This window comes from Temnothorax longispinosus, chromosome 3 (assembly GCF_030848805.1).
Source record: "Temnothorax longispinosus isolate EJ_2023e chromosome 3, Tlon_JGU_v1, whole genome shotgun sequence".
Classification (NCBI taxonomy): domain Eukaryota; kingdom Metazoa; phylum Arthropoda; class Insecta; order Hymenoptera; family Formicidae; genus Temnothorax; species Temnothorax longispinosus.
Window position 1 is genome coordinate 22,685,871 of NC_092360.1, and position 17,577 is coordinate 22,703,447.

General features: G+C 31.0%; 1 protein-coding gene across 4 annotated transcripts in view; it reads left to right on the plus strand.

The window, feature by feature from the left end:
• LOC139810169 (uncharacterized) overlaps positions 1-17,577 on the plus strand; it is a 239,675-nt gene that overhangs the window by 79,949 nt on the left and 142,149 nt on the right. For all 4 annotated transcript variants that reach the window (XM_071773490.1, XM_071773493.1, XM_071773494.1 and 1 more), the window contains one exon: positions 3,228-3,305. The gene's annotated coding sequence lies outside the window, so the exon portion shown is untranslated. The remainder of the gene's footprint in view (positions 1-3,227; positions 3,306-17,577) is intronic.

Here is a 17,577-nt window from a genome sequence, read left to right on the forward strand (position 1 = left end):
AAATTTACTAGGTATACATACACTATAAATAGGCTACGTTTATTTTATAAGTTGTATAATTACACATCTTTGCTTATTGAAATTGTATAATTGAGAAAGTCATGAGTTACAAAAGATAAATCAGATTTATAATAATCTATTTCTCTATAATTATTTTTAATTAGTACATTCTCGTCTTTTTAAACAAAGCTTTTTAAATCTCTCCTCTTTAACGTTTTAATGCATTCATGATTTTTTAAAGTTTAATTTAAATTTCTACCCTTTCCATTATTTTAAATAAAGATTTTCAGCACGCATAGTATCGAGATAAGACATTCGGAAAATTCACGCAGAATATGTAGATAGTCTTCTTCATTAATTTCTAGCTGATTTAGTGACAGATTTATCAAAAAGTAAATAGGAAAAAAATGTTAGAAAATTTTGTCGATTGTGAATTCTCCATCCATAGTAAATTTGATGGGTGAAGAATTTATTATTACATTGCGTGACAGGCCATGAATCTTCATCAATCTTTCGAAATACGGAAATATTTAATGGAATTGGAGAAATACATATTGCACGGACACTGGTAATTGATTTCTGAAATCGAAACGGGATATTTTCTCGCGCGTTATTTACTGTTCTTGCCTATTTCTTGATATATCTAAATTCTAGAATTTTACCTGGCATGAATTTATGACTCTCTTTATACAGTATTATACCGACCATAAAAGAGTTAAGTATCTTACGGGGAATATCTGGATGCACCATTATACACCGCGCGGATTATGATTACCGCGTAACGATAGTGTATTGTACCTCTTAATTAATTTATATGCATAGTATGCATATAAATGTAGGATACATATATGTACTTCATATGTTATGTCAAGAGCAATAATGTGGTGAATTATAAACAGAGTATACGATTTGAATTGTTAAAGGATTCCAATCGTTAAAGGATTTTAATTTTTCGCTAATTTATTATATTATTTTTGTTTTTCTACTCGCTGAAAAAATGTGATCAAAGTATGGTGGAAATAGAAAAAAATAAAGTTTTATGCACAAATTGATTTTTATAATTGTATAGTTTAATTTACTCTGACGGAAATAGTCATATATAAAGATTTCTCTCGTGATATTTAATTGAAAAGCATAAATCTGCACGTATAAAAAAAGTTAATTGTAAATATTTTGAGAGAAAGAGAGAGAGAGAAAATAACGAAAATAATAATTAGAGACTTTTAAAATACATAGAATGTAGAAGTGTTTCTGTGATATTTTTCTTTAAGACATGCAGTTGTAAGGAAATGCAGAAAAAAAGTAAAAAGGTTTTTAAACTTTTCTCGCGGTTACATTGATAATGAAAGATGCTGCTTTCTCGTGGCAGTTCGCAGTGCTCTTCAATTAGGACAAGCTCACTTCACCTTTTTCATTTTACGTGTCATCTTCCGTAATTAATGAGACTAAGAATAATGTGCAACCTTATATATAAGTTACACTTATAATAAAATCTTTGAGTCACATTTATAATAAAATGGGCGAGTTAAAGCTAATAATAGTTTTACCAAAAATAGTTGTCTACAGACTATTAGTTATTTTTGTTAGAAGCTTGTCAAAAAATTATAATATCTGCTTAGTATACGATAACGATAACTGATTTTTGCAAGTTATTTATTATTTTGCAAATATATATTGCAAATATTTGCTCAAAATATTCTATGTATATTTTCCTCTAAAATTTTATAATGTAAGTTTATATTTCATTCATCATTTATGGCGGTGTAACGTTTATTTTTTATTCACAAATGTGCTAATTAATCGGCTGCTGTTTACCAAACGAAAGAATAAATAATTTCGCTTGTTGTGCATAATAAATGTACTCTTTTTTGTCATCTAGATTCTAAAATGAAAACAATTTCTATGTCCATGAAATTGTCCTTTCAGGTAATTCATAGATAGCGTGCGCGAATCTTGCCTGATAGACGTGGTGGAGATAATCCTGTTTCTTGCTTTTCGCGGAACATATTTGGCGGTAGATAAACCTTAGCTCTATTCCTTTATATATATGTAAGGGCTTCAATTAAAACCGGCACGAGATACCGCGATTCATCGTATCTCGCATATCCGGTGCGAAATTGTAGCGGTCGCGCTGTTAGCCAATGAGTCTAGATAATAATCTAGATTCCTGTAGTGTGGTACAGCTTTATACACACCTATTACACATTTACGTCCCTTTTATGTGTATATAACGCGATGTGTGGAGAAGGGTCGACTTCTATACCTACGTCTCACTTCACAATTGAGATTTTATCGATGCATTAAAGCGTAAGGATTTCCAGTAAAATCTCACGCAAGATGATAAATTAGAATGGTTTCTTTCTTTATTATTCTACACTTTCAGTACATAGTCTGTTCTGATTTATTCATCTTTTGTAGTTTTTCCATATTTGTTAAAATATTTATTATTATTTTTAACGACTCCATTAAATGATACATTATCATTTCGAAATACATTTGAAAATCTCATGGACAATGATATTCTAAAAAACACATTTTAATTATGTGTTTTTTTAATTATGTGTTAATTACATTTTAATTATGTGTTTTTTAGAATATTATTATAATTATGTGTTTGCGTATAACTTGAAGTGACACAGAGGCTAACGATATAATCACATTTAAAAATAAAGTATTTTTAAAACATAGCTACGTCACAATAGAATAGGCTAAACTCGGGTAAAATGGCCATAGAGGAAAGATGGCCAACCCATGTTTATTCGATGCTTCATGGCGAGCTAGAAAGAACATAGGTTGGCCATCTTTCCTCTATGGCCATCTTACTCGAGTTTACTCTATATGCCACTATAGATGGTAAAATGTGGGGTTTCCGTGATTTCATATAATAAATAAGAAAGTTCTTAAATTTGTTATACTAAAGTGTCAATATGAAACATGTCAGTGATGTAATACCATCCGGGTATATTAATATTAGGGGGTCGTGTATGATGCTTGGTTATAAATATCGGCTTCTTATGCGATACGTCAAGGACTATAATTGAGATTTTATCGACGCGCTGCGCCAACTTTTGGCGCAACACGTGCCAAAGTTTGCACGGTGCAGCAGGCAAACCCCAATGGCCTTCTAATCGAACAATGATCAAACGATGTATCTAACAGTCGTGATCACAAATTAATGTCTTAATATACGCAGGTATAATATTTCCCGATCAATGTTCATGTTGCAGATAAAGCAACTGCGTCAATTTCTGTGCCAAAGAACGCGATGACTGCCAGAAATTCTTGGAGACAACGGTGTCCAGTTGGTGAGTTGCTTTGCACCTTACAATTAGTGCGTATATTTTAAATTGCGATTCTGACATTGTGTATAGAAATCCTTGAGTATTGCGACAAATAGGTTTTTAAATAATTTTTTACCGATAAATAGATTTTTTTATCAATTTACGATAAATATATTTAATATTTTTCGTTTAAACACATTTGTCGCCTTATCCTACGATTTGAATCGAGCATTTTTCTGGAGATAGAGTACTGATCTTTTAATAAATGTTGAATAAAATTTTTCTTAGAAAGGTTTGTTTTATATCCGAATCATATGTTTAATTTCCAAGGTCAGATATAATTTAATAATTTATATCTTTATTGAAATAAAATTCATTTAGATATAAACAACATATTTCAATATTAAATAAACGTCTGTGTATATTAAACGATTAAACTTTTTTAAATCTTAATTATATCAAATAATCAAATTTTATGTAAGTTTTAATTGTACTTTCTGATACTCTTGAGTTTCATTGATTTCTGAATTTTTCCATATGTTTTAGAAAAAGTTTTAATTGAAAGTCTTCAATAATTTTTAACGAATTTTAGATAGCATTTTTAAGCTATCAATATACAAAGTTACTGTAACGAGTGCACTAGACCCAGATAGTGAATAATTTTACATATAAAGTTAGTATATGAAATAGCAGATTAAATATTATTCTTTTGTGGGAAGTACTTGCGAAGTTTTTACGGTGCAAAAGCCGAGAAAAAGCGCGGCGAAGCTGCGATTAATTTCCACTAACGCGCTCGATGAAAATCCTGTCGATACTTGCGGGATTTCTCGTGCTGCGAAAACGGCAGTGCATCTTCATCCTGCCGTTGCGCGGCACGCATTAGCAAGTTTTTCGACGATGTGGCGGCGCGATAAATCATAGTCGGGACTCCAGATGAGAGACGACGGATGAAAAATGATGTTCCGGCAAACGAACGCGTTACCGTGGTCAGAGCAACTCTGGATTCGTGTTCCGGCTAAAGACTTGTTCGCACAAAAGCGAGCAGAGTGCTGCTTCCAATCGTCATATGAATCTATTTGTATTTTCTCAGATTTTTATCTTATCTAAAAAGAAATAATTAATTATTTTTAAAAGGAGATAGATATTGAAGATATTTAGAAAAATGCCTACAAAAAAGTAATAGATAATTTATTTAATACTATTGCGATATCTCACATGTGCCGTGAAATCGATATGGTAACTGACAGCGGTTGATTGGCAGTAAATGTATGAGCCTAAGCCGCCTAGAGCTCCGAGATTTGAACGCTACAAATTGCGCGTTCGCAATCCACATTGCGCTCGAGATATTAACGCGGTATTTAGTCATCAAGGATCCGCATCAAACTATAGGATATTCTCATATGTATTAATTAAAATTTATCGTAACTGTTTATATATAAAACCAATGCCTTAGAAATTATATTGATTTCTTATATGAGGGAAGAAGAAAAAGACAGAGAATACGTGTATATTATACAATACCTACACATATTCATATCCATTATTTTAAAAAAGATTTCTTTAAAAAATTTTCTCTCTCTCTTTTCTCTAATAAAATTTTTATTCAAGATGACTGTTTACATATACATACATATGATAAATATTAATTGGAATCAAATATTTTAAATTAGCTTTGAAAGGATGTTTTGAATAATATTTTTTTATTTTAATGTATTTTCAAGTGTGTTTAATTTTGTTCCAAAATTACAGTATATAGGTCGATCGTTTTTATATAAATATTGAAGTCCCGCGATAAAAAGCATTGAATGTTAGATACGACGTGTCTCACATAAAGAGTGGTATAATTCAAATTTCATTATCGAAATTATTCTCGTTTGTTATAATTAAACATTTTCCGTAATTTTTGAGTATGTATTGTTATTATACGCATGATTTTGCATTAAAAAGCAAAAACATGCGTATAATAACGTCACACACACTCTAGCCCGCAGAAATGAGATATTGAGAATAAAACAAGAAAACCTACTTGGAAAACAGTTCGCTGAACTTATCTCTTATGAAGCGTGCTTCTCGTGTGTTAGTCAATATTGGAGAAATATGTGTGCTTTGTGATATTTATAATCGACAGTTTGAAACGAGTGATTATTTTAAGTTTTACGTTTATACTTTTACGGAAAGAACGGTTTTGCTGAAGTATCTAAAAATTTAGCTAGATACAGATCTGAAAATAATTTTGTTGCACCATCAAAATAATTATAGTAGGTCGCTGAAGTATGATAACGCTGTAAAAAAATTTGACATTTTAGTAATCAGCTTGAATGTTTTATATAAATTATTTTGATGGTCCAACAAAATTATTTTCAGATCTGTATCTAGTTAAATTTTTAAATACTTCAGCAAAACCGTTCTTTCCGTGATTGAAATTGAAATAATTATCTTCCACTAACCACTGTAAAAATAGAAAATATTATACGTGTCTTCATCTCTCTCATATTCTAATTTATCCCTTTCTTAAATTATTTTATTACAATAATGAAAGATTTAATTTAATTAAAAATTACATAAAAAAGTTTTTAGTTTATATTATATAGTTTATATTATCATAAATATATTTTTCTAAGAGATAAAATGATTGTTCCTGATTTGTTTATAAATATCATATGTTTCCACGTGGTGCAAACATGCTATATATATTTATAGATAATTTTGTAATTTTTTACGTAATTTAATAACTCTATAAGTTAAATTTATTTGATTAATGTAATCTAAAATATAAAGTAAAATGGTTAAAATAATTTTATTTAGGAAGATATTGTTTTTATTGGATACGTGAAATGATTACTATATAAAACTACAATATATGTACTTAATGACATATAAGAATGAATGCTCATAAATATACTTGAGTCTGGTTTAGACATATTTAAAACATACTAAGCTGCTCTGTGTGAGAACATGAAGTGCAGCCGAGATTTGAATTTAAGCTCCGCTAGGGATTTTGAAAAAGGGGAAGTGCAAAAGAGGATGTGCGAGTAGGCCTTGAAGTTTTAAAAGGGTTTAGGTGAACTTACGAAAGCCTTTCTGGAGGAAGTTCTACCGTCCTCGAATATCTGCTTTGCGTGAACTGCATTCTTATTCATAAAAGTGAAATATTGTAAAAAACTTACAGTTTAGCAGCGTGATGAGTAGAATCGGAATTTTTCGACATTATTCGCCTCTTTCGTAGGCATAGGAAAAGAGGATCGGAAAAAGAGAATTTTCAATCATAAATAATGGGCGAAATTTCATATGGAGCATAGGTATCGGATTTAGCTTCGCTGTTTGCAGATTTTTAAAGAACAATGAATATTTTAGCATACATGTTTTAAAGGATATAAAAAGAAGTAAATGCTTTCAGTGAATATTAATATTATTTATTGAATATAATATATATTAATTTAATAGCATTATTGTTAAATAACGTTTACACACACACACACACACACACACATATACACGTACACACACATCAAACATGATGAAAAATGTAATTTTTATTCTTTTGCTATCTATTTGTTATATTTTTGCAATGAATTAAATCTGAATTAAATTTTAAGAAAAAATTAATATAAGTTTCAATTGTTACGTAGAATCTTATTTTAACAATTAGACTATTAATTAAACAGGTTTATTTGTTGAAATTTTTTATCTTTAATTAAATTTAAAGATTAGTGATCGTTATCAATGATAATTACATAAACTTAACTACATTTCTGATAATCAAAGAATATCTGCGGTTAAAGAATTGTATCACTAATTTTATGCTATTTAATTATAGTACGAAAAAGAGAAAGTGGAATTTCTAACAGATCAGATAAAATTTATTGATGATGCGAAGAGAAATCGAAATTGAAGGTGAGGGAGGGACAAATGAAACGGATCGGAATAATGAGAAATAATCATTAAAGGTTCTATTGAAAAGTCCTATTATCAACGCAAGACTAGTCCTGTGAGAGTACCTACTTCCTTTAACAGGAACTCCTCCCACGAACGTCGTGCACGTAATTGCCGACCAAGGAAGCAGAAGCTGAGCTTCGAGGTCGCTAATTCGTTAATAGTCCAAAAAATGGCAGGAATGATGGTTCGGATAAGAGACAGAAGTATTTTTTACTTCTAATTAGAGACGACTGAGAAAGATGATTCTAAAAATTAGTTTCTTTATTTAAATTTTGTTATTATATTTATATTTTGAATATACCTATGTATGTAAAAATATGGGACATTTTTAATGAACTATGGCAAGTTAAACTCTAATTAAATTTGTATAAATTAAAAACAATTTTTTTCCAAATGTTTTACAAACGTGTGGCTATATATATTATAATACTTATTTTTAATTAATACAGAAATTTGGTGGTTTGTAATGAATACTGATTTAGTTTAATTTATCAGATTTCATTAAAAATGTTTTATCAGCTACATTTGATTATGGTAGCTAGGAGATGGAACATTTTTAATATAAATTCTGATAAATTAAATTAAACTTTATCATGCAGTATTCATTTTCATACATACATGTATTAAGAAGCTTTGTATACAAAGACTTATATATATGTACATTATTACTTATATATAACAGAGTTCTTATACATATTATATAGATAATTTATTTATCTTTTAAAAATATAATCTTTACTGAGATTACAGGTATATTAAAAAGATATTACATTGCTATTTACATTGCATTGCTGCCAATGATCAAAATAGGTCTGCATAAGAAATATTTTATTTGAGAGGAATATCAATAAACTCTTCTTAAAATATCTATAAACTTATTTCTTAGCGACTGCATTGTACAATGCATTGTATAATGCTGTTTTTGCCGTACTTAGAATTAAAAAGAATATAACGAGAAAAATACTTTTTAGAAATGCACGTTCGCGGTTTCTAAGCGTTTGCATATGCTGATTTATGTCTGCGCATCGTGGTTTTCCATAAATTAAGATTATCCGCTTGGCTTAATTTTACGTATTGTATCCAGGACCTAGAACACATTCTTGTGCACTAGGATATCGTCCTTTCGAGAGAAAGGATCCGCCTTTTCCACGTTTGCTCATGAGTGGACTTAATTCACTGCTCGCTCATGCCGAAATAGCCTCCATCTCCGTGTCACGCCTTTTTGTAATTAACATTGAAGATCTGCTTGATGAGGCTTTGCTTTCATGCAATTTAAGTAGATTTTTTTGTTCTCGCATCTAACACGCACCTAACTTTATCTACGTTTAATCTCTTACATTGTATAATTAAGTATTTAGTCTCAAATATTCAGTTCTATAGGAGCATCGGCATTCAATTTTTAATAAAAAAATATCACAGTATTACGTAATTAAAATTAACAATAATAATAGTTTTATAGAAGATTATCCTTATATACAGTGAATATTAGCCGTAAATTTTCGTATAATTTTTTATTCCTTTTGTGTTGGTGAATGTTCACCCAAATATGGAGGAAATTAAAATATTTCTGTAACTTATACAATAAGTATATATATAAATTATCTTGTGTATGAAAGAAAAGCGCTAATTAAGCTTAAAATTCAATTTAGATGTAGTAAAACTATTCTTGTTTTGCGGGCTTACACATTCGTTGAATTTTCCTCTCTAATGCTGAGCGGTTCCTCCCTATTCACTTTCTCTCTGCCGTTTATTAGGTGCAAATTCTCTTTTGAAACTCCGCGAAGTAATTCCACCAGAAGTTTTCCTCTTTTTCTTGCACGTGTATCCGCACAAGAAGATTCGCGTAACACGCGATTTAATCCAAATTTTTCTAATTTCTATCTTATTCTCTAATTTTTATTTGATATGATTATCACATTTTTATATAAATTTTTCCTATAATAAATGTAAGTCGAATTGAATCTTTTATAAAATAATTGAATGTTTAGCCATTGTTAAGTAATAAACAGTTGTTAAATATATAGTTAATTATATATGACAAATATTATTATTATAAAAGTTGGTTTTGAGAGATTTTACTGTATTTGCTATATAAATATTTTGCATAAATATATAAAAAATGAATACAATATTTGCAATATTAATTTCACAAAGCACTATTCATGACTTCACGTTACTTAGTAGTTTCGCTCCTTTTAGATTAAATAGTTAGATATCTACTTGAACTGCTCATGGTTAATTTCGGGTACAAAGGAGACGTATCTCCTCAGACATATTGCATGCGTTAGAAGCTTCCTGCAGTTGAAACATATATATGCATTTGTATATACATACGCATGCGTGCACGTTGTTGCAATCTGTGCGGCAACGTATTCGACATGCAAGCATCATGAAATACTTTAGATTAATACTTCTTTTTGTACTAATTTCGCACGCTAATATGTTTTTCATAGAATTATACTGGGACTTGAAATTTTTGATACCAATTTTGTTGTTATATTATATCGTAATTCTTAATCTGCATAATGTATAGTGATAATAAAATTCAGATATTTTATATAAATTTTAATTATTATACAATAAACTTGTGATAGTTATATCGCTTTAACATTAAAGATCAAACAATAAGATTAATTAAAGCGAATTAAAATTCTAATTTATGATTAATTTTTGATGCATTACATTGCATGTTCTTAAATAAAACATTGCAATTATGTCATAGTAGCGTGATACTGACAATACAATATATTCATATATGTATGCATGCATGCATATAAAAATACATTAATATTAGGTGTGCAAATTAATTCAGTGCCTTTTTTAAAGAAATTGAACGTTTATTTACAGAAAAATGAGATGCATTTTAATCCTCGAAATATTTGCCATTATTTTTGATGATTTTGCTTTATTTTTCGGGCAACTGACAATTCCTGTTTTGGAAAAAAGATGGCAGATTTGAGTCGATAAAGTCGTCAATGCTTTTTCAGACCTCTTCCACTGTTTTGAAGCGCGTATCAATCAGGTGATGTTGGAGCGACCGGAACAGGTGGTAATCCGACGGGGCTAGGTCCGGTGAATACGCCGCGTGAATATAAGAGAGAACTTTTCAGTTCAAGGAACAAATAACGTTCTTTGTCCTTTTCGCGACATGTGGCCGAGCGTTGTCATGCTGCAGAATGACTCGCTTAGTTCTGAAACTCTGATATCACTTTTTGTACATTTCAGGGATTACAGCACCTTTACCCAGAGCAGAACAAATTATTTTCGCGGCTTTAGAAGCATTTTTTTTTAAATTAAAATACAGTGCCTTAAATGTCGCTTTTCGGATGCCAACGTGTTCATTTTTGTTTTATGAAGTTTTATCATCTGTTTTGCTAAGATATATAGTGTTTTTTTATGTTAAGATTGGCACTTTAAAATTTCAAAATGACGGAAAAAATTTCAAATTTAAAACAAAGGTATAATTGATTTAATTTTAATGTAACGCCGAATTAATTTGCACATTAAATAAATTTCTACCAAATATATAACATTTGTATATTAAACTACAGTACAGATCTTTCTAATTTTGTTAGCTGAAATAAATTTTTAAAGAATAATAAAGTCGATAAGGTGAATTTATTTAATTTCATATTGCGCACTCTTTCGTCGCCGCAAGTAATTGCAGTCATGCGAGTTGCATGCGTCACAATGCGCGGCTGCATTCTGTAAAGATGTTTCAGCTAGCACAAAGCTGATTGCAGCTATTACCCTGACAAAGGGTGTACGCGGTCTCGTAGTTCCTTTGGCGAAGTCTACGTGGAGCCCAAAACAATGCATCGTCTTGTGCATAGAAGCACATTCGACAGGCGTTGCAGGACGGCGGAAAGCACGTCTTGTTAATACTGTCATGTTATAGAACAAGGAATAATGCATGAATGTACTAACTTGACTATCGTATCAAATATCGTATCAGGTATTGTATCGTGTGTACATTAATTAGTCAGTTTATTTATGTGTAATACAAGAATGAAACAGGAGAGTTGTGTTATCTTCGATATCGCAACTCTCCTTAATACGACAATATTTTACAACATAAATAACAAATATGTGTATTACATTTCTATACGTATCTAAATTGTGCAAAATAATGTTAAATTTATTCTTTGCAATCAATATTTTTTAGTGCTTTTTTCAACAAACAATTTTTTTATTTTAGCATGTACGAAATATATTTTAAAACTTTGATATATCTTCGATATATAAACAATAAAGGGAGCATCTTGAAGCTTGAAGTGTAGATCAAAAGTGTTAGTGCATACTCCACTTGATATTGGCATGTTGGCAGCTATTAGCTCGACAGAGCGGTGGCTTGCATCACTTCGCGGCTGAGCTTTGCAGCCGCAAGTGCACTCAACAGCTGTGCAACGCACAAATGTATCCGATTAGATTCGCGCATTACATTCCTGGCTCTATTTTCAGAGAGGCTTCGTTTTCCAACTCACACTCGGTTTCTTTGTGAACAACGTAATCGTTTCGTCACCAACGCTCGCTGCCGAAATCCGGCTTCGTCTTCCGCCGTCATGACTTATCTACTGCGAAACACTCGCCTCTGGGCAGTGACTAAAGCCGTGGTTTATGTATAGTCGAACGCGTAACACATAATGCTGCTTTCCGAACTAATCTTCGCCGGTCGAGAAACACGGCGATAACTGTTTCTCAGAAAAGTAGCATTTTTTGCAGCTTTTCCGTGAGATTACTTTAACATAAAGACACGAAATTTTTGAGTAAATTAGTTTTATTAGAAATATTGTGTCCCTTTGATTTGTGTATTATTTATACGTTGCTTAGGCAAACTTTGTGTTCTTATATTATGCATATGGTAATCTAGTAGTGAACATACTGAGATCCTTTTACACTTTAATGGATAAAAATGTGAAAAATTCTGACGTTTAATTTTTATCAAAATAAAGGATTTATTATTCTGCAATGCAACGATATAGGTGAGGACCAGAGCACTTTTATGGAAATATTTTGGATATTGAGTAGAATATCGTAGATGGAAAGAATATTGACGCAGTCAGTGTTTCACGTTCGAGGCACGCGCTAGCATCCGCATCCGCTGCAAGATAGTAAATTCGATTTTAGCTAGCAGCTTTCTGATAAATAACGACGATACGGTGTCTTCGGACATTCGGCAATTTGGGCTAATGCCAGCTTGCATTTCGTACTCCGGCGAGCTCATCGCGTGTTGAAGTATTCGAGTCATAAATCTCGCAGGTGACCCCCCATGCCTAATATCTTCCTTACGTTTTCGGCGTTGAGGTGACTCACGCCGATGGGTACCGCCCTCAGCTCGAAGCCGGAAAGCTGCGGAAATAATTACCTGTCGACTTTTAGCATACAACACGCCTGAATAAAACATTCGCCAGATGAAATATCGTCGTTGTTGCTCGCCGCTGCCGCGAGCGCACAGTTTACACCGCCTTGCATGTTACCTTACTTTGTCCTACTTTTCACTCCGCCGAATATACGAGTAAAATCGAAATTTGATTCGGTGTACCGGAAGAGAACCTAGTAGTGGTTACTAGACGACTAAATTAACAGAGTTCCTTAGCTGTCGCTTGGCTGTCTCATAAAGTTTTAAAGAGCATAACTGTCACTAATGAGATTTGCAGTTCGAGAGGAAAAAGTCCGTTAAGAGTCAAGAATGTCCAAATTAATTGCATTTGATTAAACACGTTTGGAAAGAGAAATCTAATTAGAGTTACCTTTTTACAATAAGACGAAAATATCTATCTTTTTACCGCAATAATAAAAATATCAGAGAGTAAATAGAAAATTTTATTAGACAATTAGTTTCAATTTATTATTTTATGAAAGAGAATTTGACAGTACAGTGACAGTACACTTTTAATTTTTGTAATTGTAATTTTATATTAAGAAAAATTAAAATACATAATGTGTAGAAAATATATTTTGAAAACAAAATTACACTTAAGTTTTCCGTTTTTATTTTAAGTTATTTCATCAAATCTACAAAAACAGTTAAAAATTTTATAAAATAAAAGGATAGTTGATTGATAATATTAATTAATGATACTAATTTAATTGAAAGAGAGATTAAGAGCATATATTATGATTCGCAAATATAAATATATATGTGGTATATGGCGTGGGTTATAGAGAGAAAGTAGTTGCGGGTGAATGGTTATGATATTAATTATATGTAGGATCACAGCAACATATTAATGACTTGTTTTTGTTTAGAATTGAAGATAATTTGAATTTAATACCATTCGCTGTACTGTCGAATTCTCTCTCTCATAAAATAATTAATTGAAACTAATTGTCTAATAAAAACAGATTTTTGGAGATATTTGCGTAACGAAGTATGGTGTAAAATTTTATTGCTCGTAATAGTTTAATTCAAATCACAATATAAAGCAAAATTTAATATTTAAATGATAATAGTATCCAACGAATATTGATTTTACGTTTACTACGTTTTGATGAATTTTCTCGTTGAATGGTAAGAACTCTTCGTAAAAGTTTCATCGTAATTTACTCGATCAAGTCACGGTAAGGAATACAGAACATGTGTCACCAGACAAGAAATTTCTGTGCTATGCACACGTGTCTGTCGCGGACACTGGTGTCTCGTGCAATAATGGAGAAACGATTCCGTGCTGCCTGTGCTTCTGGCATCTGGCATCGTCATTGTGTCTTCCTTGCAAGGTCGGCCATCATGTTAACGCTCTCATTACAAGAGAATAGTTTATTACAAGGAAGTAAAAAATTATTTTAAAGGCAAACTTGCTTTTCAAAAAAATAATTGAAGGAATATGAAAAAGGAAAAGAGATACCTATATCCCCAAGCTTTGTTTTTCTTAACTGCGTGACAATTTAGATAAAATTTATTAAATGGATTAATGGAACAAAAGAACGTTTTTATTATAATATATTTCTATATTTCTATTTTATAATAAATAAAAAGCAGAAACATACTAGATGTTTTCTGTGAAATAAATTGAAGATTGTACACACATCACTGCAAAGCCAAGTTATTTTAGCCAAAGCTCTGCTTCCACATTTCTTGCCGTTTAAAATCACGTCATTTAATATGATTGAACGTATTAACTTTTAATTTAATACGATTAAACATGTTAAATGATGTGATTTAACATGCAAGTAACATGTAAAAAGAGCTTCAGTGTATTATTTTTAAACATTATACTATAATAAAATTACAACATCTTATGCATTTCTAAGGACCTAACAGCGATAAAGAAAAAATGTCTTTAAAACTATATAAATATATTTTTATGTAAGCCCTAAATACTTTTAGTGACAAAAATATATTCCAAGAAATCGTTAGGATTTTTTTTGCAAATATCTCGTAATCATCTATATAATAGGTCAAACATCTGACGAAAGATTAATTGGACTTAATAAAGATATTAAAGATAATATTATTAAGGTTAAATGTTTAAAATTCTAGGGCATTAGATTGATTTTTTATTTGGATGAGTGATATTATTCATCTAACTTTTGTTCCGTTTTCGGCACTTTTGTAGATATACAAGCAAGTCACCTTTTGTCTGCACGTTACATTTCATAAGACAGGACGAACCTCTTCGGCTATATTTGGTCGATCCATCGTATGCCGAAAGCAAGGAAAGCTCCTAAAACGATCCATCTTACAAAGCTTGACAGAGGAGTTCTTCCATACTGGATGTCGTGAAAAGCGAAGAGAGAGTGATATATAAACAAAGGAAACCGCGCATAGCGTATCGAAAAATAACTCAGCGTCTGGAAAATTTTTCCGAGAAAGTTTGCTCTGTGCAAGTCTAATGTGGAATGTAATAATAAAAGGAAATGCTTCTTTTTTTAAGAATTAAAGTTTATACGTGAAGATGTACGTGGAATGTAAATTCAAAATTTTTAAGTGGTCTCTAAGATTGTATATTTCAGTAAAAATCGATGATTTCTCTCATACACGAGAATGTTGTGAGATTTAGAGAATTAAGCAGGTTTTGGTTGAACGAATTTCTGAGCGAGAGTATGACGCAAGAGCAAGAATGCTCTTCTATATTACGGTATAGAAAAGATCTATAAATAGACTTATATGTACCATGCTTTCTTCTCGAGAAAGATCAAAGCCGCGAAGTGGCACTTGTCTCGAGCGGTGAATACCAATCATGATTCGCTCGTCGATGTCAAGGACTTGCAACGATGTTGGCCGAAGCTTTTTCGCTACTCGTGCTGAAACCGCGAATTGAAATTAAGAACGAAAAGTGGGAGAAATAAGATTGCGCAATTGTTCTGAAATTTAAAAGATATCGTTTTCTACAATTCACATAATTATGATTTTCTCATCACGGATCGTTAATGCAAAAAATGAAGAAATAACGTGAATTTAGCGATATAGTTTAGTTTAGTTTAGCAATACTATTAAAATTCTATTAAATTTATATGCTAATTATATGCTATTAATTATTAATTTGACTAAAACTAATTGCACAATGTAATTTGAAAATCCAATGACGATATACTTGATTCATGATTCGACATTCTTTAAAATCTTCAAGTCATAGTTATAATTGGTGATACATTTTTTGTGAAACTTTAAGTATTGCCGCGTTGATTTTCTAAACCCCCTCGCTGTTCTCACCATTTAATTAAATGTTTCTCTGGTTGAATAAGATTGCTTCCGTCCGGCACATCGGTCTAGGTGTGCCACCCTTAAATTGTAAAAAGCGGGAAACTTCCGAGGATGGAAACGGACCGGAAGCCCATTAACGGTTGGCGCGCAGCGATCTATCTTACGAAGTGACTGCTCGATAGATGCTGCGCGAGCGAAGGTGCAATGTCAAAAAAGAAAAGATAGAAATGAGAGCGACAGAGGAAAAAAAAAGAATATAAGATACACCGGATTACTTTTGTCGTGCAATATAAAACTGATTTGAATTATCATTTTATTTTATTGACTTTTGTTAATTATCATCTAACGATTGCAGTTATTATATGTAGAAGAATAGAAACGAAATCAATAAGTTGCAATATTTGGTACAGCAACAAACATGATATCGATTGCTTTAAAAGTAAAAGGAAGTAATGAAATCAATTTTTTTGCAATGATTTTTTCTTACAAAGCACTGTAAGAGTTTCCAAGGAAATTTTTTTTAGTTACATCTATTTTTTTCTCTATACATATAATTTAGAAAACAAGAGCTAATGAGAATTAATTAATCAAAGTTACATATAAAACTTTAATGCAGTTTGTTCCAACAAGTCGACTAATCTATTTTGTTTTAAATTCTTTCGTGAATTTGATGTTGATTTTCTTTTAAAACTTTATCAACTCTCGTAAGTTTTTAATTTTTAGAGAGTAGTTAATACTTTATAACTTTATTAATAAATATTTTGTTACAAATTATAATTGTATGTTTAATTGTAAGTAAAATTTAATCTGCTCTCTAAATTTCTCAGAGTGAAAATTCGGCCGATAGAGTGAGATTTCACTCTTTTTGGAGTGAGATCTCACTCCAAAAGAGTGAAATCTCACTCTATCGGCCGAATTTTCACTCCGAGAAATTTAGAGAGTGTACTTTAAAAATTTCTTCTTTTCCTGTTCATAATCTATTAATTTAATTTTCAATTTTTTACATCTTATAAGTTTGATAAAATTTGAGATTCATTGTTTGGTTTGCCTCAAATCATCGGGATATGATTAGTATAATTAGTAGGATACAAATAGAAAAAATCGTTACATCGTTGAATGTCAAAATAACATTTTTACTGAAGGATGAAAAGTTAATTAATACGTAATGTGCTAAAGATTCTATTCAAAGGGTTGTTGATTACATTCATTCATTTTGGACATTTAGTTACGATAACTTGACCGGTTCATCCAATGCTCTGACATGTTACTGCAAATTCGACCTCGTCTCGCTAATTACATTACTGCTGTTACCAGTCTGTTTGCATCGAACAAGCGACGAGAATCGTTTCAGCTTGTATAATGTGATATGCAGTGGATGATGTATTGAGTAATCTTGATTAGTTTCATCAAATCCTAACAAATACACGACGTAATTTGGTCAGATTAATACATTTACGTTTATTCCGTGCGCTTATATTGAATTATATATTCATCTTATAATTTCTCCGACAAAATACGAAGTTATAATCGATTTTTTTTGTTTAATATAATCCACGCACAGATATTGAACGTAAATAATGTAACTTGTAATAAGAGAATAGCAAATAAAGCTACAAAAAAATAACGATGGACTAAAATTGCAAATTAAAAGTATAAATAGTTGTTTAAAACAAGGATAATTATTTCCAAATATGTATGAGACATATATGTATATGA